The sequence below is a fragment of the Abramis brama genome (genome assembly GCF_963993115.1).
Source record: "Abramis brama genome assembly, chromosome: 2".
NCBI classification, from domain to species: domain Eukaryota; kingdom Metazoa; phylum Chordata; class Actinopteri; order Cypriniformes; family Leuciscidae; genus Abramis; species Abramis brama.
The window spans coordinates 52,961,518-52,984,795 of NC_139964.1; the positions used below are offsets into that span (position 1 = coordinate 52,961,518).

Sequence of the window (23,278 nt, forward strand, 5' to 3'; positions counted from 1 at the left end):
CGATTTCACACTGTGTGTGTGTGTTGGTGCACAAATAGTGAAATGGTTCCATTAGAAACAATCTAAAACAAATACTTACGTACGGAAGCAGGAAGGTGAGAGTTCAGATTAAAGAGAGTGAAATCTCAGGACGCCCATGTGTGTGCCTGTGCCCCTCATTATGTGAACAACATGAAAGGAAAAAAGAATATTTTAGCAACTCTGCACTTTAGTTAACAAGTTATTATCAACACTCATTGTTCTCTAAGTATGTGTGAGTGCGGGAGTGTGTGTTTGTGTACGAGCCTATAAGGTTGTTCTCACGCAAAAGAGATTGGTCAGTCGTGCTGAAAGACAGACATGATACTTTTGGCTGTTTCTAGGCGTGTGAAATGTAGCTGAAATGTGTTAAAGGTGGGGTATGTAAATCTCTTTTTTGGCCATTTTTTCAAAATCACTTAAAATCCTATTCCTAACCCACTTACAGCCACTGAGTTAGAAGCACTGAAATAAAAATTAAGCAATTTAATCATCTGTGGAACGGGCAGGACTCGAAAAACTCCAGCCAATCATTTCCAAGACCACCTAGAATCATTGGACAGTAAGTGCGTCAATCAAATGGTCGTACCATCCCCCCATCCATGTCCATGTTCTTTGAATGGGTGGAGTCAAAGGAAAGAAGGTAGGACCATTTGAGTTGTGTATTTTCAAAATCTGCCGGCCATTTTGCAAATCACATACCCCACCTTTAAAGTAACAGGATTGCACATTTTGTTTTAAGTAATCTATCACTCAACAACGTGCTATCACTCAAATCAACTATCACTCAGTACGTGCTTACTAATTTGAGAGCAAAGCTTAATTTGTAATTGTTGTAAAATACACTTCCAAAAGTTTCAAAGTTTGAGGTCAGTTTAAAAAAAAGAAATTAATACTATTATTCAGCAAGAACACATTAAAAGTGAGAGTAAATAAATGTATAATGTTACAAAAGATTTCTATTCCAAATAAATAATGTTCATTTGAACTTTCTATTTATGAAAGAATCCTAGAAAGAAAATCAACCACTAAAAGATTAAGCAGCACAACTGAAGACTGCTGAAATTATGATTTTGATACACTAAATAGCATATTAACTAAAACATTAGATCCAACAATGAAATGGGGTGTAGGCCTAATATTTAGCTTGGAAAATGAAACGGCTTAGTAATCTTCATGGATATGTCTCCCTCTGCTGGTTTGTCATGGACAGTACAGTGCAGTGCAGTTTTCAAATTTACCTCCGGATGACAGTATTGTATTGCATTAGCAACCAACTAAACCAACTAAACTCAGCTTTATATGCTTGATATATAATTATCAACAGAACGCTGTATACATATAGCCTATCTGATACTCTTCAAATAATCTACTTTTTCCACTTAATGTCAGTGCTCACTATGTTCAGTGAAAATGGACCCTGGGTAGTCTCATTATTTATGTAGGAGCTGTAACTAGTGGAAGGACATTCAAGTCTTGCACTTTCCAAATGCAATTTTAAAACGTTCAGATACATTAATTTGTCTGGACTTCCTCCTATGTTAAATCAAACGCAAGTGGACAACTAATCTTTTAGACTGAGTTTCTCAGTCTCTCTCTCTAGAACTGTCTAGTTGTTCTCAAATCTGCTATTAAAATGGTTCATTATAAAGTAATTTTTAAATGCTGCACTGTAATTGACAACTGCAGACAAGGCCTCTGGTGCCGTATGGTCTGGGATTATTTCAGTTTATTTTTTAAAAGGTTTAAAAGTTCCCATTTCTTACAATTAGTATTATTATTTTTTTTTTATCAAGGCTTTACTACAAAGGACATGCATAACAGCTCAGGTCATTACATCCCAATAATGCCTTTGGTTTTCAGACCATAAAAAACATCCACCCTGTTAAGGGACATATGTGCAACTATAAGTGATAAGGTATGTTGCCACTTTGCACGTTGACACAGTTGCTAACATGATAACACGAATTTATGTTTTCATTATTTGCATTGTTTTTTAATGTAATAAGAGTTATAGGTTAGACATTGCAGAATATAAGGGAGAGTCCTTTTAAAAAACCTAAAATATAGTAAATATTGTTAAAAACTTATTTTATATTGATTGTCATTTATGTAACAATAATTACATTTTATAATGACTCTTATCAAAAATGTTGAAATATATTTAGAAGTCACATTTTGTGTGTGTGTGTGTATATATATAGCCTATATATATATGCTTTGCATACAGAACATATATGGAAGATGTGTAAAATGACGTGGTTAATGAGTCATGAAAGTCTAGTTTCCTGTACCTTCAGTCTACTTACACACCGATAATACAGTTGTCAAGCACATCATAAGTGAAGTCAGAGGGTGTATTTTGATAGCAATCCTTGATGATACTCTGAATCACACACAGCTTTTTCCCCTTGCATCAAAAATCACGAGTTTGATGTTTATCCAACAACAGTGGAAAGGTGAGCAAGCGCCGATGATCCTGAGATTGTGTGTATGTGTTTTTCAGAATTTATGTTTACCCTGAAAATTAACACACTGTTAAGAGGATTTAAGTTTAGTTGTCCAGGAGTGTGTGAGTGTGTGATGTGTGAAATGAAAACAGTAGGTTTGTTCTGCCATTTTTCTCTGAGAGAAAGTATGCTTGTTGAGAGAAAAAAGAGAGAGGGAAAAAAGGCTGACAATATAAAAAAAGAAAAGAAAAAAAAGTCCATTAATGTAACAGTTAGTGTGACAAGTGGTATTTTAAGTGTGGTGATATTTAGCAAAACTGCACTGGGACACTTCGCCATTTATATCACTCTTGTCTGCGTTTGTGTTTGTATTTGTTAGCATTTGTGTTGCTTGCCGACACTTGGAACTATTTTTGTTAGACAAAACACAAAATAACTGGCCATAATATGTCTAAAATCTTACATAAATAATTATAATAACTGGCTGACTGTACCACTTATGAAATGGCTGTCTCAGCAAATAAATGTGGACATGAAATCTGGTTTGAAATCATATTTTTATCTGTTTATTATCTTAAAGCTTCCTCTAAGATAAAAATATAATACATTAAAATATTGATAGTAATTTAATATTGTACCAACAGGTACAACTGCATTTGTCCAAGGTCCAGCACAATAATCTATTTACAATTCTCTTGCTCATTTCTTGTTTTATTTAGGCTATTTATTTTAACATATACAGTAACGCTGCTGACAGTGGAGTGATTGATACAATGATTTCGATTTATATTTTTATATACTATATAATCGGCCAGCGATATATTAAAAGTTAAAATAAATGCATTCAGTATAGTAAATACAACTTTACCTGCATATACACACTCACGTAAAATAATATACTAATATATATAGCAAAGCTCAGCTGCATAACTGTTTATATAGTTGAAAACTGTTATCTATATCGCACAGCTAAAGTTGGATATATAGTACACTCTTAAAAATAAAAAGTTCTTTATTGACTTTTATGGTTCTACAAAGAACCTTTAACATCCATTGAACTTCTTTATTACACAAAAGGTATAAAGTATAATGGAAAAAGGTTCACAAAAAATAACCTATATCATCCAGCTCTAATCTGATAAATGTGACTAAGTCATGAAGATATTAAGATAGTATACATTTTAATATAATGATTTCTGTAAAGCTGCTTTGAACAATGTGTATTGTGAAAAATGCTATACAAATAAATTTGACTTGACTTCACTGTTGTACTGTATATCAGGTGACCGATTAAAGGTTCCATAACATAATTACTGTAAATATTAAATGAAAACCAAGCCTTTTTACTTAGAGCTGTTCACATGGCAACACTATTAATGCCAAAATAAATCTGTCTTTCACAGATAAATACATTTTTCACTCGTCAAAACCCCAATACAACAAGTCGTAATGCAAATGCATTATCAATAATCTTTAGTTCTTTATTAAAAGTTTATTAATATAAGTTTATTTATCTTATTTAGCAGGACTTTAGACAATACTTATCCAAACTCTGGGTGCTATTAAACTGTATTGTATGTCTTCCTTTTTGTATATCAGTTAGACTAATATTGCATTTTATTTGACTATAATATTGCATGAATTTTGTGCTGATCAGTTGTCATAAATTAATGATTTAATTCTGTTTTGTTCACGTCACTTAGGGTGTAAGCCTAATATGTTATCTTTTATTTTACTTGAAATTGTATTTAATTTAATAATAAAAAAAAAACATATGATTTACTTTCATGTGAAAATTAATAATATATATAATTATTTATAATATACTATAATAAACATAATAAATATATAATATAATATAATATAATATAATAATGCAGTCTGATTAAACACAAGACTTTTTGTATTTTTGTACGAAGACCTTTGACTGTCTTTGTGTATAACTTTATATTTAGTTTTTTAATGTTCTTTAATCTTTACTCCCTGCCAGATTATGATTCCCTTGATTCTTTAAGCATTTAAATAAGATTATTCAGTTATTCCAGTTATCTAGTTGTATTTAATTAGATTAACATTCATACATTAAAACAATAATTGTATGGCCTAATTACTAGTTGTGCGTGGACCTCTATGCTTTTTACAAGTGGAATCTTGTAATTATGGTAATTCACACCAAAACCAGCAACATATTAATTTATCTCCCTTTCTTTAACATTCTATGGACCTCAAACTGGACTTTGTACAAAGCTGCCTCTAAATGTGATAACAGAGAAACGCAATCCTCCTTGGTGGCTGTGAATGATTAAGCAGCTTGTGTAAACCACTCTCTCTCTCTATTTTACTCTCTCAAATATTCTCACCAACCCATTTTCTTCTTACATTAACCCTTTTTGTTTTATATTTCTATATTAGACTTTGATTTACACATGAAACTGATCATTTTTTATCTCTCTTTGTTTTTCTCTTCCCTGTTCTACACTCTGTCAGCCAGTTCTCCTCTCTCTTTATCTCTCAGTATCAGTTGGTGATTAACTATTGATATCAGTCTCAAGTGTCTCATATGATACCAGCCAAGTGACAGTACACACACACACACACACACACACACACACACACACACACACACACACACACACACACCACATGCACGCACGCACATGCAACACTAAAATTATAAGTAAATTTTGAATTGTGATCAAGTGACAGACTGTAAATAAGTCCTGGTAAAGGTTCTGAGTCAGATCCTTCTGTTTGCTTCATCCAGTACATGAGAATACAGGTATAAGATTTACATTACACTTATTGTACATGTAATCAATAAATAATTCTGTGTGAAGTCAATTGCCTTCAGGTTCACACAGGTGCCCTAGCAGAGTCACTACAAGTGTAGTTCATTTAACTAGACATGTTACACAACATGGATGTGTATCATTCACTTCTTTATGCCTGATGTTAAACAAATAAAATAAAAATGCATAGCATAGCATACACCATCGTTCAAAAGTTTGGGGTCAGTAAACTCACTCTCCCAATTTAAATCTAGATTAAAGACACATCTCTTTAGCCAAGCATTCACACAATGCATCTCATAACCTTATTACTCAAGTTAAATCAGATAAAATGCACATGATTATCTTTGCTTAATGTTATGAACAGCAACGATGCAAATCATTTTCCATTTGCTTTTCTGCTTTATTTCGGGATGCCCATCCCGTGGTAACTAGAGTACGTCAGCTCTAGTTTGGATCCAGCCTCTTATGAAGATTTCAGATGACCCAACCTGTGAAGGGATGACACAATCTCCTGCGAGGACTTCAACATGCACCAATGCTACATTTTCTATATATTGTAATCATTATTTTTTAAATCATAATAAAATGTTACATTATTAAATTTTTTACTGTATTTTCAACATAATAACATTTTACATTATTACTATTTTTACTGTATTTTTGTGGTAGATTTTTAATAGATAAAATAGTAAACTGTATATTAAACTAACCATGTCTCTAACATCTAACCTTATTTCTCTTTTCAGGCCTAACATGATAACACTTTGAAACACAATGTACTAAAACGTCCAATGTTTTTGGATGTTGCATTTTTGCCATACCCCTTTGACTTTGGTTGTGTGAGTGTATAAATAACAAGTTTGGGAATTGAAACTAGACAGATGACTAAATTTGAACCTTGTGATTAACAATGAAGTAATCATTAAAACAAAGTTTGCTTTACCTGGTAACAGAAGGGTTTGTCTATGAAAACCAATCAAATTGTGGGGAAATTATGTAATGCAGTATGACATTTTTGCTGTACCTCCTTATTCTATAAAAAACTGTTGTATTATTTTAGTTGGTGGGATTCTCAATGGAATTTGTCTGAGATCCTCCGGCCTTGCTTCTTGGGAGAGATTCCCTGAGAACTGCTCGGGAAGATCTCCTGGCTGTGATTAAAGCATTTAAAGGACGATAATGGTATCAATACTAAATCTCAGTTAATTATAATGTTGATGTACTGTATGAGGGTCCTTCCTCCCTCCCAGAAAAGATAACACAAATATGTCACAAATGTCTTCACAAATATGTAAATTGAACAATGAAACCATTTATACTAACAAACAGTATATGGAAAACAGGTGAGCATAATGAAACATGGGGTGAATTCCAATTTGGTCAACACTGACTTTTATTGTATGTAAAAGAACAGTTTGGACATTCTTTAATATATTTTCCTTCTATTTGCATTCTTTCAGTATTTCATACATGACCATTCAAAATGTTTTTGATAGGAGCTCACCAATGCAGCATTTATTTATTTGACCAAAAACTCTAATATTGTGAAATATTATTACAATTTAAAACAACTGAACAAAACAACTGCTTGTTAACACAAATATCTAATCAGCCAATCACATGGCAGCAGCTCAATGCATTTAGGCATGTAGTCATGGGCTGAATCCGAAATCGGCCATTAAACCCTCATTTACTATTCCCTACGTTAGTCCACTAATACTGTTCACTTGAAGGAGTGAATGAAAACGAGTGAGTAAATTCAGACAGCCGTTGAGCTTACATCGGTTGTACTCTCATTATTGCGGTGCAATGTGGGATTGAATGAGTGCACTCAATAATGTCCATTATGGTTTCGTACACCACAACAAATGGCTGTCCCCTCAAATAACGCCCTATTTGAGGGTATAGGGGTCAATTTCGGATTCAGCCATGGTCAAGAAAGACAATCTGCTGAATGTTACTGTATTTAAGTTTGTTTTGATTTTGACTTTGAGTTGTGATTAATTGCTTGATTCATTCCCCGCTGCTTCTCGTTTCCTTTGATAAGTTATCCTGTGGATTTATAGTCCTGTGTTTGTTTCTTTCCTTGCCAGATCATCTTAAAAAAGTGGTTGTTCTGTTTCCTGTGTTGTTGTTTCCAGATAACCTGTAAGAAGTGACATTTTGAGTTTATTTTGATTAAAGAATACTTCTTGCAAATAGATCTAGCACTTTTACTTCCGTCTTCATTTCCTTGCTGACACTGAAGTTCAATCTGAGCATCAGAATGAGGAAGAAAGATGATTTAAGTGACTTTGAACGTGTCATGATTGTTGGTGCCAGACAGGCTGGCCTGAGTATTTCAGAAACTGCTGATCTGGGATTTTCACATACAACCATCTCTTGGGTTTACAGAGAATGGTCAGAGAGAGAAAAATATCCAGTGAGCGGCAGCTCTGTGGGCGAAAATGCCTTGTTGATGCCAGGGTCAGAGGAGAATGGCCAGACTGGTTTGAGCTAATACAAAAGCAACAGTAACAGTAACTCAAATAACCACTCATTACAACCGAAGTATGCAGAAGAGCATCTCTGAACACGTATAACCTTGAAGCAGATGGGCTACAGCAGCAGAAGATCACACCAGGTTCTCCTGTCGGCTCAGAACAGGAAACTGAGGCTATAGTTCGCACGGGCTCACCAAAATTGGACAATAGAAGATTGGAAAAATGTTCCAGGTTTGATAAGTCTTGATTTCAGCAGCAACATTCAGATTGTAGGGTCAGAATTTGGTGTAAACAACATTAAAGCATGGATCCATCCTGCCTTTTATCAATGGTTCATGCTGGTGGTGTAATGGTGTGAGGGATATTTTCTTGGCACACTTTGGGCACCTTACTACTAACTAAGCATTGTTTAAACGCCACAGCCTACCTGAGTATTGTTGCTGACCATGTCCATCCATTTATGACCACAGTGTACCCATTATTCTGATGGATACTTCCAGCAAGATAATGCACCATTTCACAAAGCTCAAATCATCTCAAAATTTGTTTCTTGAACATGACACTGACTTCACTATACTCAAATGGCCTCAACTCCATAGTGACCAGATATCATAGAGCATCATACTGGAACAGGAGATTTGCATCATGGATGTGCAGCCAACTAATCTGCAGCAACTCACTATGGACCAAAATATAATAAATAGGAATGTTTCCATTACCTTGTTGAATCTCTGCCACAAAGAATTAAAGCAGTTCTGAAGGCAAATAGGGGTCCAACCTGTTACTAGCAAGGTGAACCTAATAAAGTGCCCAGTGATATATGTGTGTATATATATGAAGAGTTCAGATGCAAAAGCCTCTAAGTGCCATCTGAAATTTTCTTCTAGAATGATCATTTTTATCAAGCTTGTATATTTAAGTTCAATAATTTCACTTAAATGGCAATGCAAATTACCTATTAATTGTCATTTAAGTGAAATTACTTAACTTAAATATACAAGCTTTATAAAAATTATCATTCTAGAAGAAAATTTCAGATAGCACTTAGAGGCTTTTGCATCTATCTATCTATCTATCTATCTATCTATCTATCTATCTATCTATCTATCTATCTATCTATCTATCTATCTATCTATCTATCTATCTATCTATCTATCTATCTATCTATCTGTGTGTGTGTGTGTGTGTGTGTGTGTGTGTGTGTGTGTGTGTGTGTGTGATCCTGGACCACAAAACCAGTCACAAGTAGCATGGGTATATTTGTGGCGATAGCCAACAATACATTGCATGGGTCAAAATTATTGATTTTTCTTTTATGCCAAAAATCATTAGGATATTAAGTAAACATCATGATCCATGAAGATATTTTGTAAATTTCCAACTGTAAATATTTAAAACATTTATTTTTGTGAGTGAATGCAGCATAATCGCAAACATAACTGGACAACTTTAAAGGCGATTTTCTCAATGTTTTGATTTTTTTCCACCCTCAGATTCCAGATTTTCAAATAGTTTTATCTCGGCCAAATATTGTCCTATCCAAACAAACCATACATCAATGGAAAGCTTATTTAGATTATGTATAAATCTCAATTTAAAAAATTTACCCACAAGACTGGTTTTGTGGTCCAGGGTCATCCATATATATATATACACATAGCCTACAGTATACAGTACCAGTCAAAAGTTTGGAAACGTTACTATTTTTAATGTTTTTGAAAGAAGTCTCTTATGCTCATCAAGCCTGCAGTTAAAAAAACAAACAAACAAAACAAAAAAACCAGTAATATTATGAAATATTATTACAATTTAAAATAATGGTTCTCTTTTTTAATATACTTTAAAATGTAATTTATTTTTGTGATGCAAAGCTGAATTTTCATCAGCAAGTACTCCAGTCTTTGGTGTCTTATGATCCTTCAGAAATCATTCTAATATGCTGATTAATGATCAATGTTGGAAACAGTTGTGCTGCTTAATATTTTTTTTATAACCTGAGATACTTTTTTCAGGATTATTTGATGAATAAAAAGTTAAAAAGAACTGTATTCATTTAGAATAGAAATCTTTTGTAACAATATACACTACCGTTCAAAAGTTTGGGAACAATAACTATTTTTTTTAAAAGAAATTAGTACTTTAATTCAACAAGGATGCGTTAAATTGATAAAAGGTGATGGTAACAATTTATATTGTTAGATTTTTTTTTATTTTGAATAAATGCTGTTTTTATGAATAAATGCTGTTAACGTTTTACTCATCAATGAATCCTGAAAAAAGTATTCCAAAAAAATATATTAAACAGCACAACTGTTTCCATCATTGATAATAACTGAGTATCAAATCATCATATTAGAATGATTTCTGAAGGATCATAAGACACCAAAGACTGGAGTACTTGCTGATGAAAATTCAGCTTTGCATCACAAAAATAAATTACATTTTAAAATATATTAAAAAAGAGAACCATTATTTTAAATTGTAATAATATTTCATAATATTACTGTTTTTTTTTTTTTTTTTTTTTTTTTTTTTTTAACTGCAGGCTTGATGAGCATAAGAGACTTCTTTCAAAAACATTAAAAATAGTAATGTTTCCAAACTTTTGACTGGTACTGTATATTACTACCAAATATTACTACCATTCTACAATACGTATATGAAATATTCTACCATACATATGTAATTGTTTGTTTCAGTTCTCATTTGCTCATTCTAAATCTTAAATACCACTTGGTACCCGGCAGTCGTGGCACTGAAAGTCTGTCTTTCTGTCTCTCATTCTCTTTCTATCTCACTCTCTCGTATGTCAAGCTGGTTTCTGTTCATTTCTCTCTATCTTGTCTTCTTCTCTTTCTTTCTTAGGCAGTGTTAAAGAAAAGGAAATTTGTGTTTGGACAGATTTACAAGCAGATAAAAGTTGATCTGCACGCACTAAGCCAACCTGTAATTATCTTTGGAATGACTAGTAGAGATTATAATACTTTGCTTTGTAGGTGTTGGCGAGACAATCCCAGGAAACCTTGAGTAACACTGAATGTAACTACTGTGAAAGACTGTCTTACATTTCAACCAAGGGAATGTTATTGTCTAATTACATTTGGTGAAACTTGAAAAGCCATAATGTGATGGTCAGCACAGGAAATATGTCACACTTCTAACACACTTTAAACACCTACTATATCTGACTCATCTTGCTAATATAACTTTGATTAAAACAACAACAACATTGTGAATACTGTAAGTAGGGCACAAAGGGTTTGGACCAATCAATGAATGATGACACTGAGTGAGTAATGGCATGCAAGGCAATTAGGAAAAAGACGCTGAACTCAAAGAATTTGTCTGGTTAGCATGAACCAGTTAGCCCCTGCTGGCAGATGCTGTAACTAAATCATTCTAGTGGTAACTTGAGCATTCAAAAGTAGCCATGTATTTTTTTTTTTAACTCATGACATTATGATGACACTGAGATGAATGGAAATGCTTACAGTCTTTTGGTAGTATAAATTTCATTGAATGCCACTCCCTCTAATAAGTACAAAGAAAGAACACTGGAAATTCCAGTCTGGATCTATTTTACAGGGAGTTCGTTCTGAGTTAAATAAATTGTCAGGGTGTATTAATAGGTTGTAACAGCCGGGGAAGCAGTTTAAACCTTTTTGCTTCAGTTAATTTAAAATAAATTGTTGTAGCCGTTTGTCTAACCGTTTGTTGCATATTTAGTTTTGTATTTATGAACTTATTTAGTTCATTATTGTTCACGTGTTGGGTTGTAGGAATGTATATTTCACTGCATATGCATGGGCGGGGGGAGGAAGTAAGAAGGAAGAATAAATGTTTGGATTTGGGGCATGGTGGGAACTTACAGTTCTGTCAAATACCTAAATTATTATTATTTTAATTATAATATAATTTACATTACTTTATTAATTATTTGTATCACCAAAAACAACTTTATATTAGCTACACATTCAACAACAACTGCCTTATGGTAGTGAATGGAGATACAAACACAGCTCATTGCAGTGTCTACAGAGGCATACAACCATAATTAGGAGAAGGACTTCTAGGCTCAACTGTCACCACAGCTGAGTCACTTAGCTTTCTAGGAATCATCATTTCTCAGAAGCTCAGATGGGAAGATATTGGGCCCTATTTTAACGATCTGAAACACAAGTGTCAAAGCGCAAAGCGCAAGTAACTTTGTGGGCGGGTCTCGGCGCTGTTGCTATTTTCCCGGCGGGATAAATGACTTTTGCGCCCGGCGCAAATCTAAAATGGGTTGGTCTGAAGTAGCTTCATTATTCATAGGTGTGGTTTGGGCGTAACGTGAAATAAACCAATCAGAGCATCATCTCACATTCCCTTTAAGAGCAGACGTGCTTTTTCCTTGGCGTATTGCTATTATAACGGCGGATATTTGCCAGACGCTGGCCAGGAGCGGTTCACAGCCGAGGAGAGCAACGCTCTCGTCACAGCCGTAAAAGAGAGAGAAGTGACATTGGGGATGGAGAAACACACCCAAATTAACTTCGGTTAAACAGGTATATAATAATGTGGGTAAATGTGTAAGCTAGATGTATGCTTTTATAATACTGTAAATCTATCTATCTGTCTATCTATCTATCTATCTATCTATCTATCTATCTATCTATCTATCTATCTATCTATCTATCTATCTATCTATCTATCTTTCTGGCCAGTGGCGGAATTGTTTTCTAAACCTGTAAAATAGCACCAGGGATTGTTTGCGCCGGAACACGCCTCCTTTTTTGCGCTGAACCGCCCCGGGAGCGCAAGTTCATTCCCTAGTTTAGCGACGTGCTTCTGTGGAGGGAAAAGCGCGCTTTGCGCGGGTGCAAAATAGGAATGAAACATGCGTCGGTGTACAAAGTCAATTGCGCTGGGTGCAAGATAGGGCCCATTGTCTTCATTGTGCATAACTGATATGCACAATGACGTTAAAATAACTTAAATGTCTGGTATGGGTTAGTCACAGCATGAGACTGCAGCAAATTGTACTTTCACTGTAAAAAAATTAGTGTAATTTTAACTGTACAATATTGTAAAAAAACGCTATGGAAAAAACCTGGTAACAAGTTACCGTACTATATACAGGGAAAAACTGTAAAAGATCTAACTGGAGATTTCATCAAATTATAATTTACAATAAAAAACTAACATTCCTAGAATTCCCAGTGGGACACTTCACATTTGAAAGTATTTCATTTAAATAATTGTTGCTTAACTGTTTGCGAACAGAAGTTGTTTGCGACTGTGCAACTTCTGTAAAATTGAACTTGTGGAAAGGCTACTTCTGTGAGATTGTGAGATGTGGCTTCCTCTTTTACCTAATACCTAATAGATTTTAGTAGCAGTGTGCGTTGTTGGATTTACCGGTTTAAATGGCTTTTTTTTGGTGTAAATTACAGTTTTATACTGTAAACTTTAATTTACAAATTTACAGGCTGTTCTGTAAATATGTTTACATTTTTACTGTTTTGTTTTGTTTTGTTTTTTTACAGAATTATTCACATCTGACATGGATTTTTTTTGTAAAAACAACAGGATTTTTTATTTTATTTTTTACAGAAAAATGAAAATCATTGGTTACTGTCTGCCCAATTGAATCAATATTCAAGAAGCAGGCTGTCAAAATAATCAGCAACTCCTTGCACAACAACATTTGTCAGCTGGTGCCTTCCAAGAATTTATTGCAAATTTTAAATACCTGGCTGCCGTTTTTTTTTAGCTTTCGTTTTTTTTAAACTGTATGCATGTCTGATGGGTTGGGGTTCTAAGCTGTATAACACCCACAGAAGCACTCCACAGAAACATGAGCGGCACCAACTGAAGAGAATCATCAATGATTCAAACACAATCATCATGGCTGTTCTATTTCTCTCTCTCTCTTTCTCTCTCTCACATACACATGCAAACACAAAGACGACATTGTACTAACTGTGAAGTTTTGGTGGAATTTTTCTTCAAAAGTTGTATTTTTGTGCTCTAGAAACATTATGTGTTTATGTCATAAACATAAACTGTGAGATTCCATTTAGATAGTTACTTCAGTTGTTATGAACTATAGTGATATTTAATTATTGTAACTGTTAACACTATAGGCTACAATAAGGTTTAATTTGTTACATTGGTTAACTTACTGTTGACATGAACTTACAATAAAACATTACTTTTACAACATTTATTCTTAGTTCATCTCAAAATTTTAATTTTAAGATAAAAAATTATATCTGGTAACAATAGTTAATACACTATGAACAACAACATAAACATTTTTATTAACTAACGTTAAAAAAGGATAATAAATGCTGTAAAAATGCATTGCTCATTGTTAGTTCGTGTTAGTTAATGCATTAACTAATGAGTCCTTGTTGTAAAGTGTTACCAGTTAACTTTTAAGAAGTCTTGTAAACTGCATCCTTATAACAGAACACTTCTCGAAATCCTCGAAATGCTTTTTTTTCTTTTCTTTTTTTACTATTACGCAGTCAACAAGCGTATTAGCCTGTTATTAGAGTTATAACGTCAAAGGTAGAATGAAGATGTTAATCTTCAGGAGTGGTCAATGACTCTGTGAGTCTTTATCATATTTATAACACAGCTCTGCCTAAACGGAAGCGCCTACGCTCCTCAAATGCAAATATACCTGTGTCGAAAGAGCAAACGACGCACCTGACGCTTCCCAGGGGATCTGGAAGGCCGAAGTCTCTATATTGTTCTAGCGTTTACACTGCCATGGTTCGACCACTCCCTGCAGTGACTGTGAATTGAGGTTTCGCATATCCCGCCCTCCTCGGAGTTATACACAACGCCTCATCTCATAGCCATTGGGAAAACCACCTCGCCTGTTGTGGCAAACGGGCAGTTTTAACCGGCCAACACCGTTTGTGGATTTATGTAAAAGTGTCAGAGGCTCAGGAGATTGAGGGGACGTTAATTTCACATACATTAGGACACCGAATTTACCGGGTTCACCTGTACAGGTAAGCGGCGAAGGGCGGCGTTTCCTTTTAGAAACAGGTGTTTTTAGAAACAGTGTTATTAGCCGTCGCTATTTACAGGAAGATTACACTCAGGTGTGTCCTTCGGGTTTTGTGTTGTTTTGTGCTCGCGCTGCTCCTGCATGTGACATATTTTGAAGTCTCGGTGTTTTTTTTTGTGTGTTTTTTTAATAATACTGTAAAGTGATATGATCGAGTACCTGTCACATGATGTCTTTAAAATAGTTTCCTGAGGATTGAGAAACAAGTGAGCGTTTGGGACATGATCTAAAGATTTACCTGCTCACTTTTACCGGCCCACTTCGTTAATATTTAACTGGCCAGCGATAGGTCAGTTTAGCAGGGGGCATCTGCAGTAAGACTGACATTCAACTCCTGCTTATCATCGATCTAAAAAATAAAATAAAAAATATTCTAAACTAAAATAAAGAGATAATGTCAGTTTATTATAAAATAAATCTTATAATAACTTTCTTAAGTTATTATAAGGGGGAACTTTCTGGATAATTGTTCAAATAGGCTACTTAAGGTTTCTAAATGGCGTCCTGTAATCTGTGAGATGCCTTAATTATTACCTAATGACATTCACAAAATAGTCGGCTCTTTTCTGGGTAAAAAGAGAAAGAAACTAAGGATAGCCTAAATTTACACAGGGGTCAATGACATAAGGATGTCCAAGGTGAGATATAGCCTACACACAAAATAATTGATATAGGCTTACTAAAGACGACAAATCGTGTAACCAATAAAAAGTACTAAAACACTTTCCTTGCTCTCTGGATAAGCACAAGTGTACACAAAACAGATTCATTATAGAACGTGTGTATTCAAATAATGCAGTTTTATAATATTTAAGATATATCCAGACCAAATAAACCCCCCAGCATGGCCAGCTTGGTGAATGCAAGCATAAATGTGCTAATATTCTGCCTTGCACAGTTTACAGTTTCTCTCTAAAGCGATATCATATGTGAATTACATCTTTCAGTCCCCACTTCAGTACTGGGTGAGTGTCCCATTTGATGTATGTAAAAGAGTGTCCCATGATGCAATGTAATTCAAAATAATAATATGAAAAACTCACCACTTATACAGCAGTTTCATTCATTTTTTTCCATCTTGTCAGAGCAGTATCATTTAAAGGGCATATAGTAAGCATGTGCACGTGTGCAGTGGGGGGAGGGAAGATCCTGTTCGGCCAGTTTAATGTCTGTTGTCATGAGTGCCTGTTGTTTGGACTTTACCTTACAGCCTTCTGTTGTGATACCTGTGTATATCTTGTTCAATTCTAGTGAAAACCACTAGTATTGATCAGAAATGGTGTGATGGTAGAAGTCTAATGTGGCTGTTTTAAAAAATAAAAAAAGTATTGTGTATATCATTTTTCTTTCAATCTCTGTGAGATATTATTTTAATACTGAAATCAATCTTATCGGTTTTCCAAGACATTACGATTTACTGTAAGATGCAATCAGTTGTTTTGTCCTCTTGTGAAAAGAGGACCTCTTTTCCTTGAAAAGGATGTGGCCTAGCGGGTTTTGCATTTCTTTGCATATTGCACATACTCGCAGACCACACGCAACTCATCCATTAGCAAATCGCTTATTCTCAATGCATGCATGTAGTGGCTTTAGTGGGGTCTTTGGCGGGGGTTTGTTGTCAACATTAAGCCCTGAACTTATTGTTAAGTTGCAAGGTCTTTTTACAAAGCTCCAGGTCCTGGAATGAGATTGTTACTGGACTTTTGTGGTATGTCAGTTGTGTGACCTTAGTGAAACATTAGAGATTTAGATCAAGTTCATTTGTTACCTAATTTAGCAGAAAATGGCCTTGTCACGGTACCTTTTGTCCATGCTTATTGTATCAAAAATAAAACAAAAGAAAAAGCACATAAAATATGATGTCTAAACTTTATTTAGCATTGTTTGATGAATATAAAAAGCTTTTTGCATGAGCAGGGAAATCCCCCATTGTGATTAAAGAAATCCAGATAACCCCTAACAAGAATTCACTCTGATCACACCATGGATTTGTTCTGTGATTGATTGCCTTGGTATTCATTAGCCCTTATCGGATAGCACGATCATAATATGTCACCTGACTGCAATGCACGTGTGTTAATGTGACTTCAAGTCTTGAAGGCATGTAAAACGGCATGATGATATCATCAAGCTGTGCCTGCTTGTGTAGATAACCTTTCCCTGACTCCTAGAAGTTTGTTTAAATGCTTTAATCTGACACATGCACTATTTAAATGCAATATGCAGTGTTTCTCTCAAAATTTTTACTGTTTCTGTTTAACGAATAGATGAAGAAAGAGTTGGAAATGGTTTGTGCTAAATCACAAATGCCCTTCAGTATAATAATGTTTTCATAAAAGTATGCAGGTGTTATCCTGCTGTACATGACAAACAAATTCATATTAGTCCAAATTTTGGCTTTGACTTCAAAACCTGGGTGTTTTCTCACTTGTTATTAAGGACTTTGGAAGGCAGTTTTGAGATATACCGATAACACGTTTTTATTCTCATGAACTTTTTTTGACCATGTAGATCACAATAATTATAATGTAATAACAACAATAATCACCAGTATAAGTATTAGTGCATATTATATTTTTATTGTTGTAGTCCAATGATCATGTAGTTATTATTATGTCAAAAAGCAGTATCGTATCCTTCGTATCGTTGATTTTATATGCAGTTTAATGCATTATAAAATCACTTAATTATAGTATGGAAAATAAGCGGTATGTGATCAAGAGAATACATTTTCATTAGGCTTTTTTATGTGGCAGCATAGACAACAATGTAATCACATTATCGGGTTTTATCGTTCATCTCAACATTTCCATGTGTTTAATAGCGAATGATTCTCCTTTCTGATGGGCAGGAAACCTGAACCGTCCATTAGTAACACAAGCTATGACGTTGCTAGGGTACAGCTTGACTTTGGCATGGTTGCCATGGCAACCGTAAACAGTCTGGTATAAAAAAGTTGTAATAGTGATAGCCCACCTGAAACTGAGAGAGCCAAATGGTGGAAGGGTCACGGTAGAAACAACAGCCGTCATTTAAAGGCAAGAGAAATGGGAAATTTACCCCAACAGCTGGCTTATATGGTCGGGGAAACATAACGTTACCTTCTGAAGTCTCCTTGTTCTCACAATTGAAGCTTTACTGTGTCTGAACACCACTAAACACCTGTTTGTTACTTACAGGTAGGGCTTTCATCACACTTGACTTGAACATGTTTTATTATTTAAGGACAATCTTTCTGTATATTTGGGAACAGAGCAGTTTGTAAATCTTGAACACAACAGCAATATTCATAGCTTCCACTTTTACTGTTTACTTTTTACTGCTCTTGTTTTTGGAGGGGATTTTTCTGTGCAGCACACTGTTGATTTAGCTATCTGAGCAAAGAGATTTGTGGAAAACCTCATTTGAATGAACACCTAAATAAAGGTACAATAGTTTGAAACTTGCCCAGATCACACAGGGACCTGTCCACCTTAGAAACAATGTGGACTTCAAAAGCCCTCTTTCTCATTACCTTTTTGTTCTTGCCTCTTGATTTACCTTTGTGTACATCTTTGTCTTTCTCCCCTCACACTATCACATATACCTCCAGACTCCAGACTCATGACCTGCTGTAGGTTCTGTTCTTTAATTAAGGTGTGAGACTAAAGCAAGGCTAAAGATGACAGATGAGAACACCAAAGCCTTAGGGAATGTTTAAACCTATTATTAAAGTCTGGGGCTGTTAACGTTAAGTCATGCAGACATTTTCTGAGAACCATGTGCTAAATTGGTCATTTTTATTGATTTATTGTATTTCTAAGGCTCAAATGACTTTATCCTGTTTCATGTAATTAGAATAGTCTTATGACTTAGAGGTATGAAAGTTTTAAAGGAATAGTTCACCCAAAAATAAAAATTTACTCACCCTCAAGCCATCCTAGGTGTATGACATTCTTCTTTCACGTTCACGAGAGAGTCGAGATCCAGGCGGAAGGGTGACCTCTGACCTGATGTATGAAGTATGACGTAGCGTAATAGTCCAGTCATTTTATGAAAAAAGGTTGAACAAATTGCAACAGAAGCAAACTCAACTGATTTTGTATCCTCAATATGTCCTGAGTAAGGAAAAAAAAGTCCTGAAGAATCCCATTAGGGGAAAGTTTCGATAAAGACCCAAATATAGCCTATTCATACGCCTATTCATTCTTTTTCTTACGTGAATAGGGTAAAAATTTTAACCTTTAGATATCACCATGAAAATTACTGAGTTGATTACTTACATCAAGACAAACAAAAATTGTATTACAAGTTTTTTGAAATTGTTTGTTAACATGGACAAACGGTGCATAATCTAATTATGTATGTGCTAATTTGCATAAATACCACAACAGATCTAAACACTGGGTATAGCCAGGTGAAAATGTCTTGTTGAATCTTGTTGACACATAACAGTAAAATACTTAATGTTAAGGTCTGAATGGAACCCATTTAGGCTGAACAAAACGGCGGTCATGAATTAGAAGTCTAAAACAAGAAGTTTTAAAGAAAAATGTTGGAGGATTTGATCTTTATATAACCACTGATCTATATAAATTATATATATAAATTTATATAGATCAGTGGCCAGAACTCAACTGTCTCGTGAACGCGCGTACGGTCGTTGCCGGAAACCAGTGATTATATTTTATACATTTTTTTAAATATATTTTTTATATTTTTTTCTTACAAAAACCCTTTGCTTCAGAAGGCATTTATTAACCCATAAGAGTCATAAGAATTACTTTTATGATGAATGGATGTGCTTTAGGAACTTCGAAAACCTAGGCTCTATTCAATGCCATTACAAAGCTGGGAAAACGCCTGGATATTATTTAATTTAACTCGGCTGAAAGAAGAAAGTCATATTCACCTAAGATGGCTTGGGATGATTTTCATTTTTTCATTATTCCTTTAAAGCAGAGATGTTTCAATGTTTCTGATTTAAACTTTAATAACAAAAACAATGTGACTTCCGTGAATCAGTTCAAACTGTCTCTTTATGATCCAATTATTAATTTATCATCATTCCAAAATGTTCCTGTTTGACATTTTTATATATATTAAAAATACACTACTGTTCAAAAGTTTGGCATCAGTAAGATTTTTTTTATGTTTTTGAAAGGTCTCTTATGCTCACCAATGCTGCATTTATTTAATCAAAATACAGTAAAAAAAATCAAATAAATAATAATATTGTGAAATATTACAATTTAAAATAACTTTTATATTTTAAATCAAATCAAATCAAGTATATTTGTATAGCACTTTTCACAATACAGATTGTATCAAAGCAGCTTCACAGTATTAAATTAAAATAAAATAATACAACAAGGTTTGTTTCTAGTGGAATTTATTGATTGATAGAATAAAATTAAATATCCCCAAAATATCCCCAACTGAGCAAGCCAAAGGCAACAGTGGCAAGGAACCGAAAAAACTCCATCAAGTGACCTAATGGTGTCCTAAAACTCCATCAGGTGACCTAATGGAGAAAAAAAAAAACCTTGGGAGAACCCAGGCTCAGTCGGGGGCCAGTTCTCCTCTGGCATTTATGAACTAGAGGCCGGATTGTAGTTTGAACTGTAAGATTAACAATATTATATGAATGCCTGGCCGAAAAGATGCGTCTTTAATCTAGTTTTAAACTGGGAGAGCGAGTCCGAGCAACGAACAGTATCAGGAAGACTATTCCAGAGTTTCGGAGCCAAATGTGAAAATGCTCTCCCTCCTTTGGTTGATCTGGATATCCTAGGTATGACCAAAAGCCTCGAATTTATTGATCTTAAAGAGCGTGATGGATTATAGGGCGATAGAAGATCCGTTTAAATAGACTGGAGCTAAGCCATTTAGGGCTTTATAAGTCAGTAGCAATACCTTGTAATTAATACGGAACTTTATAGGTAGCCAATGTAGTGATGATAAAATCGGTGTTATATGATCATATTTTCTTGATCTAGTAAGAACTCTAGCGGCGGCATTTTGGACTAACTGTAGCTTGTTTATTGAGGATGCAGGACAACCAGCTAATAAAGCATTACAGTAATCTAGTCTCGAGGTCATGAATGCATGAACTAACTTTTCTGCATCAGAAACTGATAGCATATTACGTAGCTTAGCAATGTTTCTAAGGTGGAAAAAGGCTGTTTTTGTAACATACGAAATATGATTTTCAACAGACAGGTTACAATCGAGTATAACACCCAGGTCTTTTACTGTAGAGGATAAAGTAACAGGACATCCTACGATGTCAATGTTGTAGTGTGAGAGGTTCTGTGGGCGGTTTTTTGAACCGATAAGTATTACCTCTGTCTTGTCTGGATTTAATAAAAGAAAATTACGCGTCATCCAATCTTTTATATCTTTAACACACTCTGTCAATTTGGATAATTTAGCGTTTTCATCCAGCCGTGATGAAATATATATTTGAGTGTCATCAGCATAACAATGGAAACTAATTCCATGTTTCCTTATAATATTTCCAAGTGGCATCATATATATTGAGAATAATAGAGGGCCTAACACAGATCCCTGCGGCACTCCATAGTTTACTGGAGTTATGATCGATTTTTCTCCATTTAAATAGACAAAATGGTAGCGGTCAGATAAGTATGATCTAAACCAGCTTAATGCTTGTCCTTGAACACCAGTATAATTTTGTAGTCGATCTAAGAGTATTGTATGATCTATAGTATCGAACGCAGCACTTAGATCAAGTAAAACTAGTATTGAGATACAGCCTTGGTCAGAAGCTAAAAGTAAATCATTTGTGATTTTAACGAGCGCAGTTTCAGTGCTATGATGCGGCCTGAATCCTGACTGAAACTTTTCATAGATATCATTTTCTTGCAAGAAAGAGCCCAGTTGAGCGGACACAACTTTTTCTAGTATTTTAGTATTTTTAATATTTAATGTATTTAAAATTGAATCTATTCCTGTGATGGTAAAGCTGAATTTTCAGCACCATTACTCCAGTTTTCAGTGTCACATGATCCTTCAGAAAACTAATATGCTGATTTGGTGCTCAAGAAATATTTCTTATTATTATCAGTGTTGAAAACACTTGTGTTGCTTGTGATCAATTTTTCTCAGGGGTTTTTGATGAATAGTAAAGTCAAGAGGACAGCATTTTCAAGTTTTTTTAAAAAAAAGTTTTTGGTACAATGTAAATGTTGTTATTGCCATCAATGTCACGTCTGGGTTGCAAAGATGCATCTAATTGCAGCAACTTAACTTATTTACAATAACTTAAAAGAAACAAAACACTCAAGAACAAATTCTTCGACATAAACAGAACAACCAAGCATTTCGCAACAATAACGGACAAGAACAAAACACAGGGCTTAAATAGAACAAACTAATTAATGAATTAAACAACAGGTGTAACTGAATCAGTAACCAAGGCAACAAACACAGAAATTAACACAGGCGAGACAAACTAGAACAAAGGAAACATGTTCCTAACACAGGAATACTGAACACAACCCGGACAATCGATTTAATGTGAACGGCTGAATAAAAGTATTTCAGCTTTTTCAAGTATTTCTTAAAAAATAAAAATAAAAATCGTATTGAACCCAAAGTAGTGTATATGTATGTAAATAATGTTGTTCATTATTGTATATTGTTCTGCATGTAAATAAAAATTCTGAAATGTAATTCTTCCGTTAATTTGCTTGAGAAGAGTGTAGGGAAATGTGCCTTGATTACAGTTCTAAGGATCAAATTTGAAAATCAAATGCAGTGTGAACAACCCATAAATTTGAGTATAGTTGGGAGCACAATATTTATGTAATGGTAAATTGACTTCTGTGTGTGTATGTTTGCAGATTACACAATGAACTTTGGTCATTATAATAGAGGAAACAATCTACAGTGTCACCCACACATACAACCTCAGTCATGATGCACATTTGCTCTGACAAAGAGTACACAGTGTGTGTCTTGGTTGTGCTGGTTGAATCAGCCACTGACTCTAAATGCTATCCCTTTGATGATTTTGAATTTAGAAAATTTGCACTTTTATAACTATGCAAAGGCATTGTTATGAAGCTGTGATTCAGACAAATGGTCAGAGCTCATAAAATTTACAAACACAGTAAAATTAGCAACAATCATGAACAATAACAGTTGATAATTATTTTTCCAGCACTTCAGCTTTGGCTCATGCAATGGTACAGATGTTGCTATTTTGATGCAATTAATTATGTAAACAATATCCTGGTCATTCTGAGGCTACACTAAAAATATGATACTTTAAATGAACTCAACTCAATTATGGATTGTGGTTTCACATAATAGAAGCATGTTTTCTCTACTCAAATACTTCTTTTTATGAGCTGAGTAATGTGTCTAAATAACATTTTTAATCAAGTTTATCCTACCTAAAGTATTTGAGTAGAAATAACATGTTTCAATCACATGGGACCACTGTCCATGATTAATTTA

General features: G+C 34.4%; 1 protein-coding gene and 1 long non-coding RNA gene across 2 annotated transcripts in view; both read left to right on the forward strand.

Moving 5' to 3' along the window:
• Nucleotides 1-2,329: 2,329 nt before the first annotated feature.
• LOC311077391 lies at nt 2,330-6,645 on the forward strand. The gene is made up of 3 exons (XR_014604875.1): nt 2,330-2,477; nt 5,693-5,816; nt 6,007-6,645. It is a non-coding gene; the product is annotated as an uncharacterized lncRNA (long non-coding RNA).
• Nucleotides 6,646-14,485: 7,840 nt separating this feature from the next.
• ugt8 (UDP glycosyltransferase 8) overlaps nt 14,486-23,278 on the forward strand; it is a 29,810-nt gene continuing 21,017 nt past the window's right edge. The window contains exon 1 of the mRNA XM_084105839.1: nt 14,486-14,753. The gene's annotated coding sequence lies outside the window, so the exon portion shown is untranslated. The remainder of the gene's footprint in view (nt 14,754-23,278) is intronic.